Genomic DNA, 13,894 nt, shown 5'->3' on the forward strand with positions numbered 1-13,894 from the left:
GATAACAAGGCGGATAGTCTAAGCAACCACATTTTTGTAGGGAAACGTAGCATGTAATTTCAAAAAAAATCCTACGCTCACGCAAGATCTACCTAGGAGATGCATAGCAACGAGAGGGAGGAGTGTGTCCACGTACCCTCGTAGACCGAAAGCGGAAGCGTTTGACAACATGGTTGATGTAGTCGAACTTCTTCTAGCTCCGACCGATCAAGCACCGAATGTACGGCACCTCCGAGTTCTGCACATGTTCAACTTGATGGCGTCCCTCGCCTTCTTGATCCAACAAGGTGTCGAGGAAGTAGATGAGTTCCGTCAGCACGACGGCATGGTGACGGTAATGGTGAAGTGATTCTCGCTGGGCATCACCTAAGCACCGCAAAACTATGACCGGGGGTGTAAACCGTGGAGGGGGGCGCCGCACACGGCTAACGATTGTTGTTGTGTGTTGTAGGCGCCCCCTCCACGCATATATATAGGTGGGAGGGGAGGGGAGCAGCAAGGGTAAGCCCCAAGTAGGAGGAATCCTACTTGTTGGGGTCCTCCCTAATTCGGCCTCCCCCTTTCCATATTTCTGGAGGGGGGAAAGGGAAGAGGAAGGAGAGAAGGAAAGGGGGGGGGACCGAACCCTCTCTTTCCCTTCTCCCACTCAGTCACCTTCCTTGGGGGTGGGGGGAGGTGCCACCCCTTGTGGGCTAGTGTGCTCCCCTCCTATGGCACATATGGCCCATATCTTTCCCCCGGGGGTTCCGGTAACCCCCCGGTACTCCGATAAATACTCGATACTATCCGGAACACTTCCGGTGTCCGAATACTATCACCCTATATATCAATCTTTCCCTCTCGACCATTTCGAGGCTCCTCCTCATGTCCGTGATCTCATCCGGGACTCCGAACAATTTGGTCACCAAATCACATAACTCATATAATACTAAATCGTCATTGAACGTTAAGCGTGCGGACCCTGGACGCTATTGGTTCCTTCGCTAAGGCAATTGCTCATGTATTATCACAAAAGATTTTCATTGGACCCGATGAACTAGGTATTACACCTAGATCGGATATGAACTCCTTCATCCAGACTCCTTCATTTGTTGCTTCTGAAGCAGCTATGTGCTACCTCTTGAGCATGCGTTGGTTTTCCCTTAAAGAGGAAAGGGTGATGCAGCAAAGTAGCGTAAGTATTTCCCTCAGTTTTGAGAACCAATGTATCAATCCAGTAGGAGACTACACGCAAGTCCCTCGTACCTGCACAAACAAACAAGAACCTCGCAACCAACACGATAAAGGGGTTGTCAATCCCTTCATGGTCACTTACGAAAGTGAGATCTAATAAAAATAATAAGATAAATATTTTTGGTATTTTTGTTGTATAGATTGGAAAATAAAGATTGCAAAATAGAAATAGAAAGTTGATAGGAAAATAATATGACGGAAGATAGACCTGGGGGCCATAGGTTTCACTAGTGGCTTCTCTCAAGATAGCAAATTCTACGGTGGATGAACAAATTACTGTCGAGCAATTGATAGAAAAGTGCATAGTTATGAGAATATCTAGGCATGATCATGTATATAGGCATCACGTCCACGACAAGTATACCAAAACAATTCTGCATCTACTACTATTACTCCACACAATGACCGCTATCCAGCATGCATCTAGAGTATTAAGTTCATAAGAACAGAGTAACGCATTAAGCAAGATGACATGATGTAGAGGGATAAACTCAAGAAATATGATATAAACCCCATATTTTTATCCTCGATGGCAACCATACAATACGTGCCTTGCTGCCCCTGCTCTCACTTGAAAAGGACACCGCAAGATTGAACCCAAAGCTAAGCACTTCTCCCATTGCAAGAAAGATCAATCTAGTAGGCCAAACCAAACTGATAATTCAAAGAGACTTGCAAAGATATTTAAATCATGCATAAAAGATTTCAGAGAAGAATCAAATATTGTTCATAGATAATCTTGATCATAAACCCACAATTCATCGGATCTCGACAAACACACAGCAAAAAGAATTACATCGAATAGATCTCCAAGAGAATCGAGGAGAACTTTGTATTGAGATCCAAAGAGAGAGAAGAAGCCATCTAGCTAATAACTATGGACCCGAAGGTCTGTGGTAAACTAATCACACATCATCGGAGAGGCTATGGTGTTCATGTAGAAGCCCTCCGTGATCAATTCCCCCTCCGACAGAGCGCCGGAAAAGGCCCTAAGATGGGATCTCACGGGTACAGAAGGTTGCGGCGGTGGAAATAGGGTTTCGTGGTGCTCCTGGATGTTTTCGGGGTATATGGGTATATATAGGAGGAAGAAGTACGTCGGTGGAGCTGTGAGGGGCCCACAAGGGTGGGGGCGCGCCCTCCTACCTCGTGGCCTCCTCGCTTTTTTCTTGACGTCCACTCCAAGTCTCCTGGATCACATTTGTTCCAAAAATAACTCTCCCGAAGGTTTCATTCCGTTTGATATTCCTTTTCCGCGAAACACTAAAATAGGCAAAAAACTGCAATTTGCACTGGGCCTTTGTTAGTAGGTTAGTCCCAAAAATAATATAAAAATGTATATTAAAGCCCATTAAACATCCAAAACAGATAATATAATAGCATGGAACAATAAAAAATTATAGATACGTTGGAGAAGTATTAAGCATCCCCAATCTTAATTCCTTCTCGTCCTCGAGTAGGTAAATGATAAAAATAGAATTTTTGATGTGGAATGCTACCTAGCATAATTCTTAATGTAATTTCCTTTACTGTGGCATGAATGTTCAGATCCTAAAGATTCAAGACAAAAGTTTAATATTGACATGAAAATAATAATACTTCAAGCCTACTAGCAAAACAATCATGTCTTCTCAAAATAACATGGCCAAAGAGAGTTATCCCTTCAAAATCATATAGTCTTGCTATGCTCCATCTTCACCACACAAAATATTTAAATCATGCACAACCCCGATGACAAGCCAAGCAATTGTTTCATACTTTTGATGTTCTCAAACTTTTTCAATCTTCACGCAATACATGAGTGTGAGCCATGGACATAGCACTATAGGTGCAATAGAATGGTGGTTGTGGAGAAGACAAAAAGGAGAAGATAGTCTCACATCAACTAGGCGTATCAACGGGCTATGGAGATGCCCATCAATATATATCAATGTGAGTGAGTAGGGATTGCCATGCAACGGATGCACTAGAGCTATAAGTGTATGAAATCTCAACAAAAGAACTAAGTGGGTGTGCATCCAACTCGCTTGCTCACGAAGACCTAGGGCATTTTGAGGAAGCCCATCATTGGAATATACAAGCCAAGTTCTATAATGTAAAATTCCCACTAGTATATGAAAGTGACAACATAGGAGACTCTCTATCATGAAGATCATGGTGCTACTTTGAAGCACACGTGTGGTAAAAGGATAGTAGCATTGTGCCTTCTCTCTTTTTCTCTCATTTTTCTCTCATTTTTTCTTTTTATCTCATTTTTTCTTTTTCTCTCTTTTTTCGTCCGGAATCTCATCCTGACTTGTGGGGGAATCATAGTCTCCATCATCCTTTCCTCACTTGGGACAATGCTCTAATAATGATGATCATCACACTTTTATTTACTTACAACTCGATACTTAGAACAAAATATGACTCTATGTGAATGCCTCCGGCGGTGTACTGGGATGTGCAATGACTCATGAGTGACATGTATGAAAGAATTATAAAGGTGGCTCTGCCACAAATGCGATGTCAACTACATGATCATGCAAAGCAATATGACAATGATGAAGCGTGTCATAACAAATGGAACGGTGGTAAGTTGCATGGAAATATATCTCGGAATGGCTATGGAAATGCCATAATAGGTAGGTATGGTGGCTGTTTTGAGGAAGGTATATGGTGGGTTTATGGTACCGGCGAAAGTTGTGCGGTACTAGAGAGGCTAGCAATGGTGGAAGGGTGAGAGTGCGTATAATCCATGGACTCAACATTAGTCATAAATAACTCATATACTTATTGCAAAAATCTATTAGTTATCGAAACAAAGTACTATGCGCATGCTCCTAGGGGTATAGATTGGTAGGAAAAGACCATCGCTCGTCCCTGTCCGCCACTCATAAGGAAGACAATCAATAAATAAATCACGCTCCGACTTCTTCACATAACGGTTCACCATACGTGCATGCTACGGGAATCACAAACTTTAGAACAAGTATTTCTCAAATTCACAACTACTCAACTAGCATGACTCTAATATCACCATATTCATATCTCAAAACAATCATCAAGTATCAAACTTCTCATAGTATTCAATGCACTTTTTATGATAGTTTTTATTATACCCATCTTGGATGCCTATCATATTAGGACTAATTTTATAGCCAAAGCAAATTACCATGCTGTTCTAAAGGACTCTCAAAATGATAGAAGTTAATCATGAGAGATCAATATTTTTTATAAATTAAAACCACCACCGTGCTCTTAAAGATATAAGTGAAGCACTAGAGCAAAATTTTCTAGGTCAAAAGATATAAGTGAAGCACATAGAGTATTCTAATAAATTTCGATTCATGTGTGTCTCTCCAAAAGGTGTGTACAGCAAGGATGATTGTGGTAAACTAAAAATCAAAGACTCAAATCATACAAGACGCTCCAAGAAAAACACATATCATGTGGTGAATAAAAATATAGCCTCAAGTAAAGTTACCGATAGGCGAAGACGAAAGAGGGGATGCCTTCTGAGGCATCCCCAAGCTTAGGCTTTTGTTTGTCCTTTAATTTTACCTTGGGGTGCCTTGGGCATCCCCAATATTTGGCTCTTGCCACTCTTTATTCCAAAATCCATCAAATCTTTACCCAAAACTTGAAAACTTCACAACACAAAACTCAACAGAAAATCTCATGAGCTCCGTTAGTATAAGAAAACAAACCACCACTTCAAGGTACTGTAATGAACTAATTATTTATTTATATTGGTGTTAAACCTACTGTATTCCAACTTCTCTATGGTTCATATCCCCCGATACTAGCCATAGATTCATCAAAATAAGCAAACAACACACGAAAAACAGAATCTGTAAAAAACAGAACAGTCTGTAGTAATATATAGGTTTCGAATACTTCTGTAACCCCAAAAATTCTGAAAAAATTGGTGGACTTGAGGGATTTGTCTATTAATCATCTGCAAAAATAATCAACCTAATCTCACTCTCCAGTAAAAAATGGCAGCAAATCTCGTGAGCGCTAAAGTTTCTATTTTTTACAGCAAGATCGCAAAAACTTCCCCCAAGTCTTCCCAAAGGTTCTACTTGGCACAAACACTAATTAAAAGCATGAAACCACATCTAAACAGAAGCTAGATGAATTATTTATAACTAAACAGAACCGAAAATGCAAGAAACAAAAATAAAATTGGGTTGCCTCCCAACAAGCGCTATCGTTTGACGCCCCTAGCTAGGCACAAAAACAAGAATAGATCTAGGTATTATCATCTTTGGTATGCAATCCATAAGTGGCTCTCATAATAGATTCATAAGGTAATTTAATTTTCTTTCTAGGAAAGTGCTCCATGCCTTTCCTTAACAGAAATTGGAATCTAATGATTTCTTCTTTCATATCAATAATTGCACCAATCGTTCTAAGGAAAGATCTACCAAGAATAATAGGACATGAAGGATTGCAATCTATATGAAGAATAGTGAAATCTACGGGCACATAATTCCTATTTTAAACAATAAGAACATCATTAATCCTTCCCATAGGTTTCTTAATAGTGGAATCCGCAAGGTGCAAATTTAAAGAACAATCATCAAATTCACGGAAACCTAACACATCACACAAAGTTTTTGGAATCATGGAAACACTAGCACCCAAATCACATAAAGGAAAGAATTCATGATCTTTAATTTTAATTTTAATAGTAGGTTCCCACTCATCATAAAGTTTTCTAGAGATAGAAACTTCTAATTCAAGCTTTTCTTCATAAGATATCATTAAAGCATCAACGATATGTTTGGTAAAAGCTTTATTTTGATCATAAGCATGAGGAGAATTTAGCACGGATTGCAACAAGGAAATAAAATATATCAAAGAGCAATTATCATAATTAAATTCCTTGAAATCCAAAATAGTGGGTTTATTGATATGTAAAGTTTTGACCTCTTCAATCCCACTTTTACCAATTTTTGCATCAAGATCTAAAAACTCCAAATCATTGGGACGCCTTTTGGCTAAGGTTGACTCATCTCCAGTCCCATCATTATCAAGATTCATATTGCAAAACAAAGATTTAATAGGAGACACATCAATCACTTTTAAATCTTCATCCTTATTATCGTGAAAACTAGAAGAACACACTTTTATAAAGCAATCCTTTTTAGCACGCATCCTAGCGGTTCTTTCTTTGCACTCATCAATGGAAATTCTCATGGCTTTGAGAGACTCATTGATATCATGCTTAGGTGGAATAGATCTAAGTTTCAAAGAATCAACATCAAGAGAAATTCTATCCACGTTCCTAGCCAACTCATCAATCTTAGGCAATTTTTCTTCAAGCAAAGTATTGAAATTCTTTTGCGAAATCATAAATTCTTTAACACTAGTCTCAAAATCAGAGGTCATATTATTAAAATTTCCATAAGAGTTGTTTTAGGAATTACCATAATTATTAGAGGAATTACTAGGAAACGGCCTAGGATTAAAGTTTCCTCTATAAGCGTTGTTACCAAAATTGTTCCTACCAACAAAATTCACGTCCATAGATTCATTATTATTCTCAATCAAAGTAGGCAAAGGCATATCATTAGGATCAGAAGAAACACTCTTATTAGCAAACAATTTCATAAGTTCATCCATCTTTCCACTCAAAACATTAATTTCTTCTATAGCATGGACCTTTTTACTAGTAGATCTTTCGGTGTGCCATTGAGAATAATTAACCATAATATTATCTAGGAGTTTAGTAGCTTCTACTAAAGTGATTTCCATAAAAGTGCCTCTCGCGGATGAATTTAAAAGATTTCTAGAAGCAAAATTCAATCCGGCATAAATTTTTTGTATGATCATCCATAAATTTAATCCATGAGTAGGGCAATTACGTATCATTAATTTCATCCTCTCCCAAGATTGTGCAACATCCTCATGATCAAGTTGCTTAAAATTCATGATATCATTTCTAAGAGAGATGATCTTAGCGGGAGGAAAATACTTAGAGATAAAAGCATCTTTGCACTTATTCCATGAATCAATACTATTTTTAGGCAAAGAGGAAAACCAAGTTTTAACACGATCTCTAAGCGAAAACAGAATAGTTTCAATTTAACAATATCATTATCCACATCTTTATTCTTTTGAATATCACATAAATCAACAAAGCTGTTTAGATGGGTAGCGGCATCTTCACTAGGAAGGCCAGAAAATGGATCTTTCATGACAAGATTCAGCAAAGCAGTATTAATTTCACAAGATTGAGCATCAGTAAGAGGAGCAATCAAAGTGCTAATAAAATCATTATTGTTGGTATTGGAGAAGTCACACAATTTAGTATTATCTTGAGCCATCGTGACAATCAATCAATCCAACACACAAGCAAAACAAGAGGCAAGCGAAAAGAAGGCGAACATAAATAAGGCGAACGGAAAAGAGGGCGAATAAAATGGCAAGGGTGAAGTGGGGGAGAGGAAAACGAGAGGCAAATGGTAAATAATGTAATGCGAGGGATAAGAGTTTATGATGGGTACTTGGTGTGTCTTGACTTGTGCGTAGATCTCCCCGACAATGGCGCCAGAAATCCTTCTTGCTACCTCTTGAGCATGCATTGGTTTCCCTTGAAGAGGAAAGGGTGATGCAGCAAAGTAGAGTAAGTATTTCTCTCAGTTTTGAGAACCAAGGTATCAATCCAGTAGGAGACTACACGCAAGTCCCTCATACCTGCACAAACAAACAAGAACCTCACAACCAACGCGATAAAGGGGTTGTCAATCCCTTCACGGTCACTTATGAAAGTGAGATCTGATAAAAATAATAAGATAAATATTTTTTGTTATTTTTGTTGTATAGATTGGAAAATAAAGATTGAAAAATAGAAATAGCAAGTTGATACGAAAATAATATGATGGAAGATAGACCCGGGGGCCATAGGTTTCACTAGTGGCTTCTCTCAAGATAGCAAATTCTACGGTGGGTGAACAAATTACTGTCGATCAATTGATAGAAAAGCGCATAGTTATGAGAATATCTAGGCATGATCATGTATATAGGCATCACGTCCACGACAAGTAGACCGAAACGATTCTACATCTACTACTACTAGCTGAGTACCCGTGCGTTGCCACGGAAGAACGAACATAGACATATAGGGACATTGATATCGAATATTATTGAAATTTACAATGGGTATGTATGTCATATGCGGCTTATGACTGTTGAGATAGATATCATTTTGGAGCATGTCTTCACTGCTAAAGATGGTCTTGTCTCAATGCTCTCATGTCGTTGCTGACCTTGTGCACATGGTGAGCTCCCATTTATTTCCCCTCTTTAGCCCTCTCTCTTGTGCCCTCCTGCCCGGTCTTGTCTAGCAGTGTCCACCGCGGAGCTATATTTCTAGATGCCCCGGAACCCTCGGCCCACCGTGAATCATTGTGGCCTCGCTCCATCGTGCTTTCTCGCCCACGGCTATGTTTTCCAAGGTGATCATCGTGCGTGTTTTTTAGTTGCGCCATCATGTCACACTTGTCATCGGCGTTTAAAGGAGACCGATTATGAAATAGATTAGTAGTGATTAGCGCCCAACATGCATGAAATTTGCCGCCGCAACTTAACAATCAGCAACTTCTTTATATCTTCTCCCTTGTGACCCAATCATTGAGTTAATGTTTCCTCTTTGTCGCATGTCGTCTTCTCCATCCTTGTGCCTACAAGAATTGGGAAAGTATCGGGTGCTCTCGTAGCCCACATGATCCCATGCTAGGGCACAGATGGATCGATGGATGTGTGCTCCAACGGTTAGCTTCCAAGCATGTGGAATTGGACGCAATAATATGACTACTTGAGGGTTTTTTCTGCAATGTTTCACAAGTTTTCTCTGCCATGGTTGGTGCCCCTTAGAATGGGAGCATATGAGCTACGGGAGGACCTCGCATTTTCCCTGCAGGAATACCCTTGGCTCCACCAAACATAACACCATTACATGCTTTCTCTTTTGCTTTGTTTCCGCCCAGTTTTGGTATTTTTTTAATGACCAGGTGTAGGTGTCGATGTGTCATTGTTTTTCCAATTTGTTGACCCAATATTTACAGACTCGGAGGAAACAAAACATGATGCATTAAACGGCTCTGCATAATCACGGGGGACATGCTTCATCTCATAAAAGACCTTGTTTTAGCTCCAACCTCTAATTATTACCCCTAGGTTTTTATGTAATCATTTCCTCCCTAGCCTTTTCTATCCTTTTTTACTCCTAGTAATGTATTTCCTGTCCTATTCGCCCTGGTTCACACATGAGTGATCTCTCACTAAATATTATGGCCAAAACATTAGAGTATGAGTGATCTCTCCTTAAGTCCAATGGCCAAAACAATAGTGTACGCATGAAGAGCATGGGTATGTAGGACAGTTGTCTAGTTAAGAGGCCCGGTATTTATGTATTATTATGCTCTTCATGCAGTTAAATCAAAGTCTTGTGTTTGCAAAAGCTGTGAAAGCTAATCATGACAGACAAATAAACTCCATTGCGCAATGTATTGTTGTATTTCGAGATTTGGGCAAAGTGCGTTCAATGTCACTTTGGTAACCACGATTTGGGCAAAGTGCATTCTATGTCACTTCGGCAACCAAAACCTTCAGTTGTTTTTGGGACACCCACAACCTTAAATACAAAATTGATCCATTCCTTTCTAAAGAAAAAGGTACTGTATCATCTTCCGCGTGGTGTTCTCAAATCCCAAACAAAAATCAGATATGAACACTTGTGCATATCCCATATTGCATTTGTCTTTACATGATAAATAAACACCATCTGTTCATTTGAACCATGAATAAACCAAATTTATTCAAGTATAAATGTAGCATCAGACTGGTTAAGTTCAGTCGCCATATCCTTTTTTTCCATGCTAGAATCTCAAACGTTGGAATCTTTACTCATGGTTTTATTGAGGGGCTCTTCTTGGTGGAGTGTTGGACAGCACAAAGGTTGATGTTGCCAGCCCACGTTCAAGTCTCTCATCTCCTATAAGAATAAGACAGGGGGAAGTCTCCCCTCTATTCTCATTCTTTTTTTATTCAAGGTTTTATTCACTCCAAAGAATATATATCTAATACAAGCTTCCCAAAATGACATCACCTTCAAGACAGGCGGTTGCACCAGCCTGCCTACCGACTGGCAGTAGCAGGTAGCACTACTGCTGCTAGAAGTTTGTGCATCACAATCACCCATACAATTGTAAGAAAAAGCATTAGGAGTATACATCTTTGATTAGTTGACATATACTCTGATACAGCCACAACATACAGAATGACCCAGTTAGAGAAGATATAAACCAAGGAACAGGTTAATAGTATCGGCATAGGAAATAAATATTATAGAATTGGAAGACAATATTATTGTTCAGAAGCAATTCAAGCTATGATTTTTGATTCCACATACATGCCAGCATTATCAATTTAGAATAACTACAAGTTATAATTTTAGAGCAGACCTGAAGACCCTCATGGCTGATGTAGGTTATACTCATGCAATCATGCTTTGACCATCTATAGCATCATGGAGAAAAGAAAAAATAAGCCAGATCCTTAGCAGTACAATACTCCGAGATGTGAATTTTGTTAGAACAGGTTGCCTTAGTATGCAAGATACAAACTAAACATAGATGGCAATACACATACATGAAATTGTCCATGGGCATGCTCCTCGTATTCTGTTGGAATTAAACTGAAAATAAGAAATCATTCATGAATATGCACAGGAATCTAGAAGACAGTTGAGTAGTATAAAAGGTGTAAGCACACAAGAGAAGAGCAGAGAGGTAGGAGCACAACACATGAATTGAACAATATATATTTAGCCACAATTATGCAATCACGTAGGTTCCTAGATTCAGATAACATTCAGAAAAAACAGCAGGTGTTAACTCAACAAGTCAAAGAATCACCTGATAGACGGGGCTACAGTTACAAAGACAAGTAGGGGTATATGTATCCTTTCAATAAAAAAAGAGAAGTATATGTATCTGCACAGTGCATCTCAAAGCTAACAACTTGACAGAGAAACAAATGCCAGTACGACAGACTTAGGAAGGAACAATCAACAATATGCACTTCTTGGCAGAGAAAAAAAATCGACAGGCAGGGAACCTATCAAAGGCAGCACAAACAAATGAACAAACACCTAGTGTGCATGCTATGCCACAACCAGAGTAAGTCGGACGATCAATCATCACCTTAAGCAAGCCGAGGTCCTCGAAGAAGGCGTCCAAGATGGCTGTTATCACCAGCCTGCAACCGAGATACAATACGGTGCACCAGTCAATGACGTACATGTGCAGATTGTGGTAGAATAGAGTTAAGAAGAAGATGGGATTTACGAAGAGAGCCTTACGAGTGCATACATCCAATCTTGAGGAACTGCGCCGGCATGGTCGCATGTACCACAGAGCTCGCCGGTGCGGCAACCTATACCGGTCTTGCCGATGCCGCGCAGGGCTCGTCCTGCGAACTCATCGGTGCCGCAACCATAGTTAGTGCCACCCTCTCCTATCGCTCATGTGCATGACCGCCATGAAGGCGTGCCGTCGGCGTCGTGGCCAGGGCGCTATCAGGATCGGCGTCTCTGTGCTTGAGACCACCATGCCTTGACTACTTCGGCTCCCAGAGTGAGGCCATCGGAGCTCGGGGTGCAGGGGAGAAGAGTCGCCACGGGCCGCGGCTCCTCCTACACCGGAGACCCCAATCACGGCAGGAGTGTTGGGGGCTTGGGGCGGCGATTTTTCTCGGCTGAGATGTGGAAGTGGGGGCGAGGGGGTTGGGGGAGATTGGGCGTGGTATGGGTCGTGGGTGCCGCAGGGGCGGTTGTTTCCATCTCCCCCATTGTCCTTTTTTTTCAACGGGAGTAAAGGGTTGCTGCGGGCGTGGCCCTCACGCGAGGGTTGACGTACAAAGGGAGGTGGGGAGGCGGGGGAATCGAACGAGGTGGTCGAACCATCACGACGTTCGATCCCCCTTTAATAGTAGAGATTACTCCACACATCGACCGCTATCCAGCATGCATCTAGAGTATTAAGTTCATAAGAACAGAGTAACACATTAAGCAAGATGACATGATGTAGAGGGATAAACTCAAGCAATATGATATAAACCCCATCTTTTTATCCTCGATGGCAACAATACAATATGTGCCTTGCTGCCCCTGCTGACCCTGGGAAAGGACATCGCAAGATTGAACCCAAAGCTAAGCACTTCTCCCATTGCAAGAGAGATCAATCTAGTAGGCCAAACCAAATTGATAATTCGAAGAGACTTGCAAAGATATTTAAATCATGCATACAAGATTTCAGAGAAGAATCAAATATTGTTCATAGATAATCTTGATCATAAACCCACAATTCATCGGATCTCGATAAACACATCGCAAAAAGAATTACATCAAATAGATCTTCAAGAGAATCGAGGAGAACTTTGTATTGAGACCCAAAGAGAGAGAAGAAGCCATCTAGCTAATAACTATGGACCCGAGGGTCTGTGGTAAACTACTCACACATCATCGGAGAGGCTATGGTGTTGATGTAGAAGCCCTCCATGATCGATTCCCCCTCCGACAGAGTGCCGGAAAAGGCCCCAAGATAGTTGTATATGGGTATATATAGGAGGAAGAAGTACGTCGGTGGAGCTGCGAGGGGCCCACGAGGGTGGGGGGCGCGACCTCCTGCCTCGTGGCCTCCTCGCTTCTTTCTTGACATCCACTCCAAGTCTCTTGGATCACGTTTGTTCCAAAAATAACTCTCCCGAAGGTTTCATTCCGTTTGGATTCCGTTTGATATTCCTTTTCTGTGAAACACTGAAATAGGCAAAAAAACAGCAATTTGCAGCGGGCCTTTGGTTAGTAGGTTAGTCCCAAAAATAATATAAAAGGGTATATTAAAGTCCATTAAACATCCAAAACAGATAATATAATAGCATGGAACAATCAAAAATTATAGATACATTGGAGACGTATCACTATATACTCCGCTTCACACGTAGATCCCGCCACGATGCTCTATTTGGAACTGCACCAACTGATAGCTCCACCATTCAATATAAATATGTATCCGGTTTGTGACTTAGAGTCATCTGGATCAGTGTCAAAGCTAGCATCAACGTAACCATTTACGATGAGCTCTTTGTCACCTCCATAAATGAGAAACATATCCTTAGTCCTTTTCAGGTACTTCAGGATGTTCTTGACCACTGTCCAGTGGTCCACTCCTGGATTACTTTGGTACCTCCCTGCTAAACTTATAGCAAGGCACACATCAAGTCTGGTACACAACATAACATACATGATAGAACCTATGGCTGAGGCATAGGAAATGACTTTCATTTTCTCTCTATCTTCTGAAGTGGTCGGGCATTGAGTCCGACTCAACTATACACCTTGTAACACAGGCAAGAACCCTTTCTTTGACTGATCCATTTTGAAATTCTTCAAAACTTTATCAAGGTATGTGCTTTGTGAAAGTCCTATTTGTTGGGGAATGTAGTAATTGCAAAAAAATTCCTACGCACATGCAAGATCATGGTGATGCATAGCAACGAGAGGGAAGAGTGTAGTCTACGTACCCTCGTAGACCGTAAGCGGAAGCGTTATGACAATGCGGTTGATGTAGTCGTACGTCTTCATGATCGACTGATCCTAGCACCGAAGGTA

At 40.7% G+C, this 13,894-nt stretch overlaps 1 long non-coding RNA gene across 4 annotated transcripts; it reads right to left on the minus strand.

The window, feature by feature from the left end:
* Nucleotides 1-9,948: 9,948 nt before the first annotated feature.
* LOC147986515 (uncharacterized) lies at nt 9,949-12,081 on the minus strand. 4 transcript variants are annotated; one of them, XR_015615214.1, is made up of 4 exons: nt 11,588-12,079; nt 11,430-11,484; nt 10,876-10,907; nt 9,949-10,743 (listed from the first exon to the last, which is right to left on the minus strand). It is a non-coding gene; the product is annotated as an uncharacterized LOC147986515 (long non-coding RNA). The 4 variants fall into 4 exon arrangements; XR_015615216.1 differs by having other exon boundaries at nt 10,876-10,921; nt 11,588-12,077; XR_015615215.1 differs by having other exon boundaries at nt 9,949-10,921; nt 11,588-12,076.
* Nucleotides 12,082-13,894: the final 1,813 nt, after the last annotated feature.

This window comes from Triticum urartu, chromosome 2A (genome assembly GCF_056163025.1).
Source record: "Triticum urartu cultivar PI428250 chromosome 2A, HENAU_Tu73, whole genome shotgun sequence".
NCBI classification, from domain to species: Eukaryota; Viridiplantae; Streptophyta; class Magnoliopsida; order Poales; family Poaceae; genus Triticum; species Triticum urartu.